Source organism: Amia ocellicauda, chromosome 2, assembly GCF_036373705.1.
Source record: "Amia ocellicauda isolate fAmiCal2 chromosome 2, fAmiCal2.hap1, whole genome shotgun sequence".
Taxonomy (NCBI): Eukaryota; Metazoa; Chordata; class Actinopteri; order Amiiformes; family Amiidae; genus Amia; species Amia ocellicauda.
Genome location: NC_089851.1, coordinates 59,846,244 through 59,856,660, shown reverse-complemented (window position 1 = coordinate 59,856,660; position 10,417 = coordinate 59,846,244). Strand labels below are relative to the sequence as shown.

General features: G+C 46.2%; 3 non-coding genes across 3 annotated transcripts; all 3 read left to right on the top strand.

Annotated features, from left to right (window-relative positions):
- Nucleotides 1-2,805: 2,805 nt before the first annotated feature.
- Nucleotides 2,806-2,879, top strand: trnat-agu (transfer RNA threonine (anticodon AGU)). Its single transcript has one exon. It is a non-coding gene; the product is annotated as a tRNA-Thr (tRNA).
- A 2,256-nt stretch (nt 2,880-5,135) lies between these two features.
- Nucleotides 5,136-5,209, top strand: trnat-agu (transfer RNA threonine (anticodon AGU)). The gene has a single exon. It is a non-coding gene; the product is annotated as a tRNA-Thr (tRNA).
- A 2,379-nt stretch (nt 5,210-7,588) lies between these two features.
- trnat-agu (transfer RNA threonine (anticodon AGU)) lies at nt 7,589-7,662 on the top strand. Its single transcript has one exon. It is a non-coding gene; the product is annotated as a tRNA-Thr (tRNA).
- The last annotated feature ends 2,755 nt before the right edge of the window (nt 7,663-10,417 follow it).

Genomic DNA, 10,417 nt, shown 5'->3' with positions numbered 1-10,417 from the left:
ATATCAAGAGTCATAGATAGATAGATAGATAGATGGATGGATGGACGGCAAGGCAAGCATCTGATTGACAGTGGTCCGTGATCTGCTGTTATGCTACTATGCTACTGACCATTGGGGGAGCGATAGCAAGCAAGAGAGTTAGATATCAAGAGTCATAGATAGATAGATAGATAGATGGATGGATGGACGGCAAGGCAAGCATCTGATTGACAGTGGTCCGTGATCAGCTGTTATGCTACTATACTACTGACCATTGGGGGAGCGATAGCAAGCAAGAGAGTTAGATATCGAGAGACATAGATACATAGATAGATAGATGGATGGATGGATGGACGGCAAGGCAAGTATCTGATTGACAGTGGTCCGTGATCTGCTGTTATGCTACTATGCTACTGACCATTGGGGGAGCGATAGCAAGCAAGAGAGTTAGATATCGAGAGTCATAGATAGATAGATAGATAGATGGATGGATGGATGGACGGCAAGGCAAGCACCTGATTGACAGTGGTCCGTGATCTGCTGTTATGCTACTATGCTACTGACCATTGGGGGAGCGATAGCAAGCAAGAGAGTTAGATATCGAGAGTCATAGATAGATAGATAGATAGATGGATGGATGGATGGAGGGCAAGGCAAGCATGTGATTGACAGTGGTCCGTGATCTGCTGTTATGCTACTATGTACTGACCATTGGGGGAGCGATAGCAAGCAAGAGAGTTAGATATCAAGAGACATAGATACATAGATAGATAGATGGATGGATGGATGGACGGCAAGGCAAGCACCTGATTGACAGTGGTCCGTGATCTGCTCTTATGCTACAATGCTACTGACCATTGGCGGAGCGATAGCAAGCAAGAGAGTTAGATATCGAGAGTCATAGATAGATAGATAGATAGATAGATAGATAGATAGATAGATAGATAGATGGATGGACGGCAAGGCAAGCACCTGATTGACAGTGGTCCGTGATCTGCTGTTATGCTACTATGCTACTGACCATTGGGGGAGCGATACCAAGCAAGAGAGTTAGATATCAAGAGTCATAGATAGATAGATAGATAGATAGATAGATGGATGGATGGACGGCAAGGCAAGCATCTGATTGACAGTGGTCTGTGATCTGCTGTTATGCTACTATGCTACTGACCATTGGGGGAGCGATAGCAAGCAAGAGAGTTAGTTATCAAGAGTCATAGATAGATAGATAGATGGATGGATGGACGGCAAGGCAAGTATCTGATTGACAGTGGTCCGTGATCTGCTGTTATGCTACTATGCTACTGACCATTGGGGGAGCGATAGCAAGCAAGAGAGTTAGATATCGAGAGTCATAGATAGATAGATAGATAGATGGATGGATGGATGGACGGCAAGGCAAGCACCTGATTGACAGTGGTCCGTGATCTGCTGTTATGCTACAATGCTACAGACCATTGGCGGAGCGAAAGCAAGCAAGAGAGTTAGATATCGAGAGTCATAGATAGATAGATAGATAGATAGATAGATAGATAGATAGATAGATAGATAGATAGATAGATGGATGGACGGCAAGGCAAGCACCTGATTGACAGTGGTCCGTGATCTGCTGTTATGCTACTATGCTACTGACCATTGGGGGAGCGATACCAAGCAAGAGAGTTAGATATCAAGAGTCATAGATAGATAGATAGATAGATGGATGGATGGACGGCAAGGCAAGCACCTGATTGACAGTGGTCCGTGATCTGCTGTTATGCTACTATGCTACTGACCATTGGGGGAGCGATAGCAAGCAAGAGAGTTAGATATCGAGAGTCATAGATAGATAGATAGATAGATGGATGGATGGATGGACGGCAAGGCAAGCACCTGATTGACAGTGGTCCGTGATCTGCTGTTATGCTACAATGCTACAGACCATTGGCGGAGCGAAAGCAAGCAAGAGAGTTAGATATCGAGAGTCATAGATAGATAGATAGATAGATAGATAGATAGATAGATAGATAGATAGATAGATAGATGGATGGATGGATGGACGGCAAGGCAAGCATCTGATTGACAGTGGTCCGTGATCTGCTGTTATGCTACTATGCTACTGACCATTGGGGGAGCGATAGCAAGCAAGAGAGTTAGATATCGAGAGTCATAGATAGATAGATAGATAGATGGATGGATGGACGGCAAGGCAAGCATCTGATTGACATTGGTCCGTGATCTGCTGTTATGCTACAATGCTACTGACCATTGGGGGAGCGATAGCAAGCAAGAGAGTTAGATATCGAGAGTCATAGATAGATAGATAGATAGATGGATGGACGGCAAGGCAAGCATCTGGTTGACAGTGGTCCGTGATCTGCTGTTATGCTACAATGCTACTGACCATTGGGGGAGCGATAGCAAGCAAGAGAGTTAGATATCAAGAGACATAGATACATAGATAGATAGATAGATGGATGGATGGACGGCAAGGCAAGCATCTGATTGACAGTGGTCCGTGATCTGCTGTTATGCTACTATGCTACTGACCATTGGGGGAGCGATAGCAAGCAAGAGAGTTAGATATCAAGAGTCATAGATAGATAGATAGATGGATGGATGGATGGACGGCAAGGCAAGCATCTGATTGACAGTGGTCCGTGATCTGCTGTTATGCTACTATGCTACTGACCATTGGGGGAGCGATAGCAAGCAAGAGAGTTAGATATCAAGAGTCATAGATAGATAGATAGATGGATGGATGGATGGACGGCAAGGCAAGCATCTGATTGACAGTGGTCCGTGATCTGCTGTTATGCTACTATCAGCAGCAACAGTGGCAGAGTTGGTGCCGTGGCTTAGTTGGTTAAAGCGCCTGTCTAGTAAACAGGAGGTCCTGGGTTCAAATCCCAGCGGTGCCTTAGGCGGGCTTTGTGTGCTCCTTGCGAAGCTTGTGCTTCCGCTTTGTCAACAATCAGTTTTAGCAAGATAGGCTTATCTTAAAGCCATCAGAGGACGTAATGAACCGGAAAGCCAACTGGACAGACGCCGGTTTGTAAAGAAGAAGCAGAACCCAAAGGACACGCGCTACGCGCACCTAACGGCCGACGTCCAATTCCCATTGCCGCCCCTGGACAGTCGCAACAGGGAGCTTGTTACTCCCGTCAACCTTACGTTTTCACCTCTGTGTGCTTCCTTTGTTGCAGCCTGCATCCAGATTTTGTTTTCTTTTGTTTTGTTTTGTTTTGTTTTGTTTTGTGCCTTACACCTGAGTGTAGGCACTGGGGAATGGGAGAGTCCTGGCACCGTGGCTTAGTTGGTCAAAGCGCCTGTCTTGTAAACAGGAAACCCTGTTTTCGACTCCCAGCAGTGCTTTGGTTTACGTTGGCCTAGGCAATGGAAAGGAAGTTTCTAAACGCTCAATACATTTTTGCAAGATGGCCGTCCACAGCAAACAGCTTAAGGTTACTGTAGCCGCAGTCTGGCAAGCTGACCGCCAGAAGTAGAAACAATAACAAGGGACGGGGGGAAAAGTGGGCCATCTCTGGGTGGATTTGAACCACCATCCTTTCGGTTAACAGCCAAACACACTGACCGATTGCGCCACAGACACAGACAGAGGTGTAGGGGTTGCTGCAGTCGTGCAGTACCTTCACAGTTGCCAGAAATCATTTCCAGCACACGATTTCTTTTTCGTTGAATGCAACATACGTGACCATTGGGGGAGCGATAGCAAGCAAGAGAGTTAGATATCGAGAGTCATAGATAGATAGCTAGCTAGATAGATAGATAGATGGATGGATGGACGGCAAGGCAAGCATCTGATTGACAGTAGTCCGTGATCTGCTGTTATGCTACTATGCTACTGACCATTGAGGGAGCGATAGCAAGCAAGAGAGTTAGATATTGAGAGTCATTGATAGATATATAGATAGATGGATGGATGGATGGACGGCAAGGCAAGCATCTGATTGACAGTGGTCCGTGATCTGCTGTTATGCTACTATGCTACTGACCATTGGGGGAGCGATAGCAAGCAAGAGAGTTAGATATCGAGAGTCATTGATAGATAGATAGATAGATGGATGGATGGACGGCAAGGCAAGCATCTGATTGACATTGGTCCGTGATCTGCTGTTATGCTACTATGCTACTGACCATTGGGGGAGCGATAGCAAGCAAGAGAGTTAGATATCGAGAGTCATAGATAGATAGATAGATAGATAGATGGATGGACGGCAAGGCAAGCATCTGATTGACAGTGGTCCGTGATCTGCTGTTATGCTACTATGCTACTGACCATTGGGGGAGCGATAGCAAGCAAGAGAGTTAGATATCGAGAGTCATTGATAGATAGATAGATAGATGGATGGATGGATGGACGGCAAGGCAAGCATCTGATTGACAGTGGTCCGTGATCTGTTGTTATGCTACAATGCTACTGACCATTGGGGGAGCGATAGCAAGCAAGAGAGTTAGATATCAAGAGTCATAGATAGATTGATAGATAGATGGATGGATGGACGGCAAGGCAAGCATCTGATTGACAGTAGTCCATGATCTGCTGTTATGCTACTATGCTACTGACCATTGGGGGAGCGATAGCAAGCAAGAGAGTTAGATATCAAGAGACATAGATACATAGATAGATAGATGGATGGATGGATGGACGGCAAGGCAAGCATCTGATTGACAGTGGTCCGTGATCTGCTGTTATGCTACTATGCTACTGACCATTGGGGGAGCGATAGCAAGCAAGAGAGTTAGATATCAAGAGTCATAGATAGATAGATAGATGGATGGATGGATGGATGGACGGCAAGGCAATCATCTGATTGACAGTGGTCCGTGATCTGCTGTTATGCTACTATGCTACTGACCATTGGGGGAGCGATAGCAAGCAAGAGAGTTAGATATCAAGAGACATAGATACATAGATAGATGGATGGATGGACGGCAAGGCAAGCATCTGATTGACAGTGGTCCGTGATCTGCTGTTATGCTACTATGCTACTGACCATTGGGGGAGCGATAGCAAGCAAGAGAGTTAGATATCAAGAGTCATAGATAGATAGATAGATAGATGGATGGATGGATGGACGGCAAGGCAAGCATCTGATTGACAGTGGTCCGTGATCTGCTGTTATGCTACTATCAGCAGCAACAGTGGCAGATTTGGTGCCGTGGCTTAGTTGGTTGAAGCGCTTGCCTAGTAAACAGGAGGTCCTGGGTTCAAATCCCAGCGGTGCCTTATGTGTGCTCCTTGCGAAGCTTGTGCTTCCGCTTTGTCGACCATCAGTTTTAGCATGATAGGCTTATCTTAAAGCCATCAGAGGACGTAATGAACCGGAAAGCCAACTGGACAGACGCCGGTTTGTAAAGAAGAAGCAGAACCCAAAGGACATGCGCTACGCGCACCTAACGGCCATCGTCCATTTCCCATTGCCGCCCCTGGACAGTCGCAACAGGGAGCTTGTTACTCCCGTCAACCTTACGTTTTCACCTCTGTGTGCTTCCTTTGTTGCAGCCTGCATCCAGATTTTGTTTTGTTTTGTTTTGTTTTGTTTTGTGCCTTACACCTGAGTGTAGGCACTGGGGAATGGGAGAGTCCTGGCACCGTGGCTTAGTTGGTCAAAGCGCCTGTCTTGTAAACAGGAAACCCTGTTTTCGACTCCTAGCAGTGCTTTGGTTTACGTTGGCCTAGGCAATGGAAAGGAAGTTTCTAAACGCTCAATACATTTTTGCAAGATGGCCGTCCGCAGCAAACAGCTTAAGGTTACTGTAGCCGCAGTCTGGCAAGCTGACCGCCAGAAGTAGAAACAATAACAAGGGGCGGGGGGAAAAGTGGGCCATCTCTGGGTGGATTTGAACCACCATCCTTTCGGTTAACAGCCAAACACACTGACCGATTGCGCCACAGACACAGACAGAGGTGTAGGGGTTGCTGCAGTCGTGCAGTACCTTCACAGTTGCCAGAAATCATTTCCAGCACACGATTTCTTTTTCGTTGAATGCAACATACGTGACCATTGGGGGAGCGATAGCAAGCAAGAGAGTTAGATATCGAGAGTCATAGATAGATAGCTAGCTAGATAGATAGATAGATGGATGGATGGACGGCAAGGCAAGCATCTGATTGACAGTAGTCCGTGATCTGCTGTTATGCTACTATGCTACTGACCATTGAGGGAGCGATAGCAAGCAAGAGAGTTAGATATTCAGAGTCATTGATAGATATATAGATAGATGGATGGATGGATGGACGGCAAGGCAAGCATCTGATTGACAGTGGTCCGTGATCTGCTGTTATGCTACTATGCTACTGACCATTGGGGGAGCGATAGCAAGCAAGAGAGTTAGATATCGAGAGTCATTGATAGATAGATAGATAGATGGATGGATGGACGGCAAGGCAAGCATCTGATTGACATTGGTCCGTGATCTGCTGTTATGCTACTATGCTACTGACCATTGGGGGAGCGATAGCAAGCAAGAGAGTTAGATATCGAGAGTCATAGATAGATAGATAGATAGATAGATGGATGGACGGCAAGGCAAGCATCTGATTGACAGTGGTCCGTGATCTGCTGTTATGCTACTATGCTACTGACCATTGGGGGAGCGATAGCAAGCAAGAGAGTTAGATATCGAGAGTCATTGATAGATAGATAGATAGATGGATGGATGGATGGACGGCAAGGCAAGCATCTGATTGACAGTGGTCCGTGATCTGTTGTTATGCTACAATGCTACTGACCATTGGGGGAGCGATAGCAAGCAAGAGAGTTAGATATCAAGAGTCATAGATAGATTGATAGATAGATGGATGGATGGACGGCAAGGCAAGCATCTGATTGACAGTAGTCCGTGATCTGCTGTTATGCTACTATGCTACTGACCATTGGGGGAGCGATAGCAAGCAAGAGAGTTAGATATCAAGAGACATAGATACATAGATAGATAGATGGATGGATGGATGGACGGCAAGGCAAGCATCTGATTGACAGTGGTCCGTGATCTGCTGTTATGCTACTATGCTACTGACCATTGGGGGAGCGATAGCAAGCAAGAGAGTTAGATATCAAGAGACATAGATACATAGATAGATAGATGGATGGATGGATGGACGGCAAGGCAAGCATCTGATTGACAGTGGTCCGTGATCTGCTGTTATGCTACTATGCTACTGACCATTGGGGGAGCGATAGCAAGCAAGAGAGTTAGATATCAAGAGTCATAGATAGATAGATAGATGGATGGATGGATGGATGGACGGCAAGGCAATCATCTGATTGACAGTGGTCCGTGATCTGCTGTTATGCTACTATGCTACTGACCATTGGGGGAGCGATAGCAAGCAAGAGAGTTAGATATCAAGAGACATAGATACATAGATAGATGGATGGATGGACGGCAAGGCAAGCATCTGATTGACAGTGGTCCGTGATCTGCTGTTATGCTACTATGCTACTGACCATTGGGGGAGCGATAGCAAGCAAGAGAGTTAGATATCAAGAGTCATAGATAGATAGATAGATGGATGGATGGATGGACGGCAAGGCAAGCATCTGATTGACAGTGGTCCGTGATCTGCTGTTATGCTACTATCAGCAGCAACAGTGGCAGATTTGGTGCCGTGGCTTAGTTGGTTGAAGCGCTTGCCTAGTAAACAGGAGGTCCTGGGTTCAAATCCCAGCGGTGCCTTAGGTGGGCTTTGTGTGCTCCTTGCGAAGCTTGTGCTTCCGCTTTGTCGACCATCAGTTTTAGCATGATAGGCTTATCTTAAAGCCATCAGAGGACGTAATGAACCGGAAAGCCAACTGGACAGACGCCGGTTTGTAAAGAAGAAGCAGAACCCAAAGGACATGCGCTACGCGCACCTAACGGCCATCGTCCATTTCCCATTGCCGCCCCTGGACAGTCGCAACAGGGAGCTTGTTACTCCCGTCAACCTTACGTTTTCACCTCTGTGTGCTTCCTTTGTTGCAGCCTGCATCCAGATTTTGTTTTGTTTTGTTTTGTTTTGTTTTGTGCCTTACACCTGAGTGTAGGCACTGGGGAATGGGAGAGTCCTGGCACCGTGGCTTAGTTGGTCAAAGCGCCTGTCTTGTAAACAGGAAACCCTGTTTTCGACTCCTAGCAGTGCTTTGGTTTACGTTGGCCTAGGCAATGGAAAGGAAGTTTCTAAACGCTCAATACATTTTTGCAAGATGGCCGTCCGCAGCAAACAGCTTAAGGTTACTGTAGCCGCAGTCTGGCAAGCTGACCGCCAGAAGTAGAAACAATAACAAGGGGCGGGGGGAAAAGTGGGCCATCCCTGGGTGGATTTGAACCACCATCCTTTCGGTTAACAGCCAAACACGCTGACCGATTGCTCCACAGACACAGACAGAGGTGTTGTGGTTGCTGCAGTCGTGCAGTTCCTTCACAGTTGCCAGAAATCATTTCCAGCACACGATTTTCTTTTTCGTTGAATGCAACATACGTGACCATTGGGGGAGCGATAGCAAGCAAGAGAGTTAGATATCGAGAGTCATAGATAGCTAGCTAGCTAGATAGATAGATAGATGGATGGATGGATGGACGGCAAGGCAAGCATCTGATTGACAGTGGTCCGTGATCTGCTGTTATGCTACTATGCTACTGACCATTGGGGGAGCGATAGCAAGCAAGAGAGTTAGATATCAAGAGTCATCGATAGATAGATAGAAAGATGGATGGATGGACGGCAAGGCAAGCATCTGATTGACAGTGGTCCGTGATCTGCTGATATGCTACTATGCTACTGACCATTGGGGGAGCGATAGCAAGCAAGAGAGTTAGATATCGAGAGTCATAGATAGATAGCTAGCTAGATAGATAGATAGATGGATGGATGGACGGCAAGGCAAGCATCTGATTGACAGTGGTCAGTGATCTGCTGTTATGCTACAATGCTACTGACCATTGGGGGAGCGATAGCAAGCAAGAGAGTTAGATATCGAGAGTCATAGATAGATAGATAGATAGATGGATGGATGGACGGCAAGGCAAGCATCTGATTGACAGTGGTCCGTGATCTGCTGTTATGCTACTATGCTACTGACCATTGGGGGAGCGATAGCAAGCAAGAGAGTTAGATATCGAGAGTCATAGATAGATAGATAGATGGATGGATGGATGGACGGCAAGGCAAGCATCTGATTGACAGTGGTCCGTGATCTGCTGTTATGCTACTATGCTACTGACCATTGGGGGAGCGATAGCAAGCAAGAGAGTTAGATATCGAGAGTCATAGATAGATAGATAGATAGATGGATGGATGGACGGCAAGGCAAGCATCTGATTGACATTGGTCCGTGATCTGCTGTTATGCTACTATGCTACTGACCATTGGGGGAGCGATAGCAAGCAAGAGAGTTAGATATCGAGAGTCATAGATAGATAGATAGATAGATAGATAGATGGATGGACGGCAAGGCAAGCATCTGATTGACAGTGGTCCGTGATCTGCTGTTATGCTACTATGCTACTGACCATTGGGGGAGCGATAGCAAGCAAGAGAGTTAGATATCGAGAGTCATTGATAGATAGATAGATAGATGGATGGATGGATGGACGGCAAGGCAAGCATCTGATTGACAGTGGTCCGTGATCTGTTGTTATGCTACAATGCTACTGACCATTGCGGGAGCGATAGCAAGCAAGAGAGTTAGATATCAAGAGTCATAGATAGATAGATAGATAGATGGATGGATGGACGGCAAGGCAAGCATCTGATTGACATTGGTCCGTGATCTGCTGTTATGCTACAATGCTACTGACCATTGGGGGAGCGATAGCAAGCAAGAGAGTTAGATATCGAGAGTCATAGATAGATAGATAGATAGATAGATGGATGGATGGACGGCAAGGCAAGCATCTGATTGACAGTGGTCCATGATCTGCTGTTATGCTACTATGCTACTGACCATTGGGGGAGCGATAGCAAGCAAGAGAGTTAGATATCAAGAGTCATAGATAGATAGATAGATAGATAGATGGATGGATGGACGGCAAGGCAAGCATCTGATTGACAGTGGTCCGTGATCTGCTGTTATGCTACTATGCTACTGACCATTGGGGGAGCGATAGCAAGCAAGAGAGTTAGATATCGAGAGTCATTGATAAATAGATAGATAGATGGATGGATGGATGGACGGCAAGGCAAGCATCTGATTGACAGTGGTCCGTGATCTGCTGTTATGCTACTATGCTACTGACCATTGGGGGAGCGATAGCAAGCAAGAGAGTTAGATATCAAGAGTCATAGATAGATAGATAGATGGATGGATGGATGGATGGCAAGGCAAGCATCTGATTGACAGTGGTCCGTGATCTGCTGTTATGCTACTATGCTACTGACCATTGGGGGAGCGATTGCAAGCAAGAGAGTTAGATATCAAGAGTCATCGATAGATAGATAGAAAGATGGATGGAT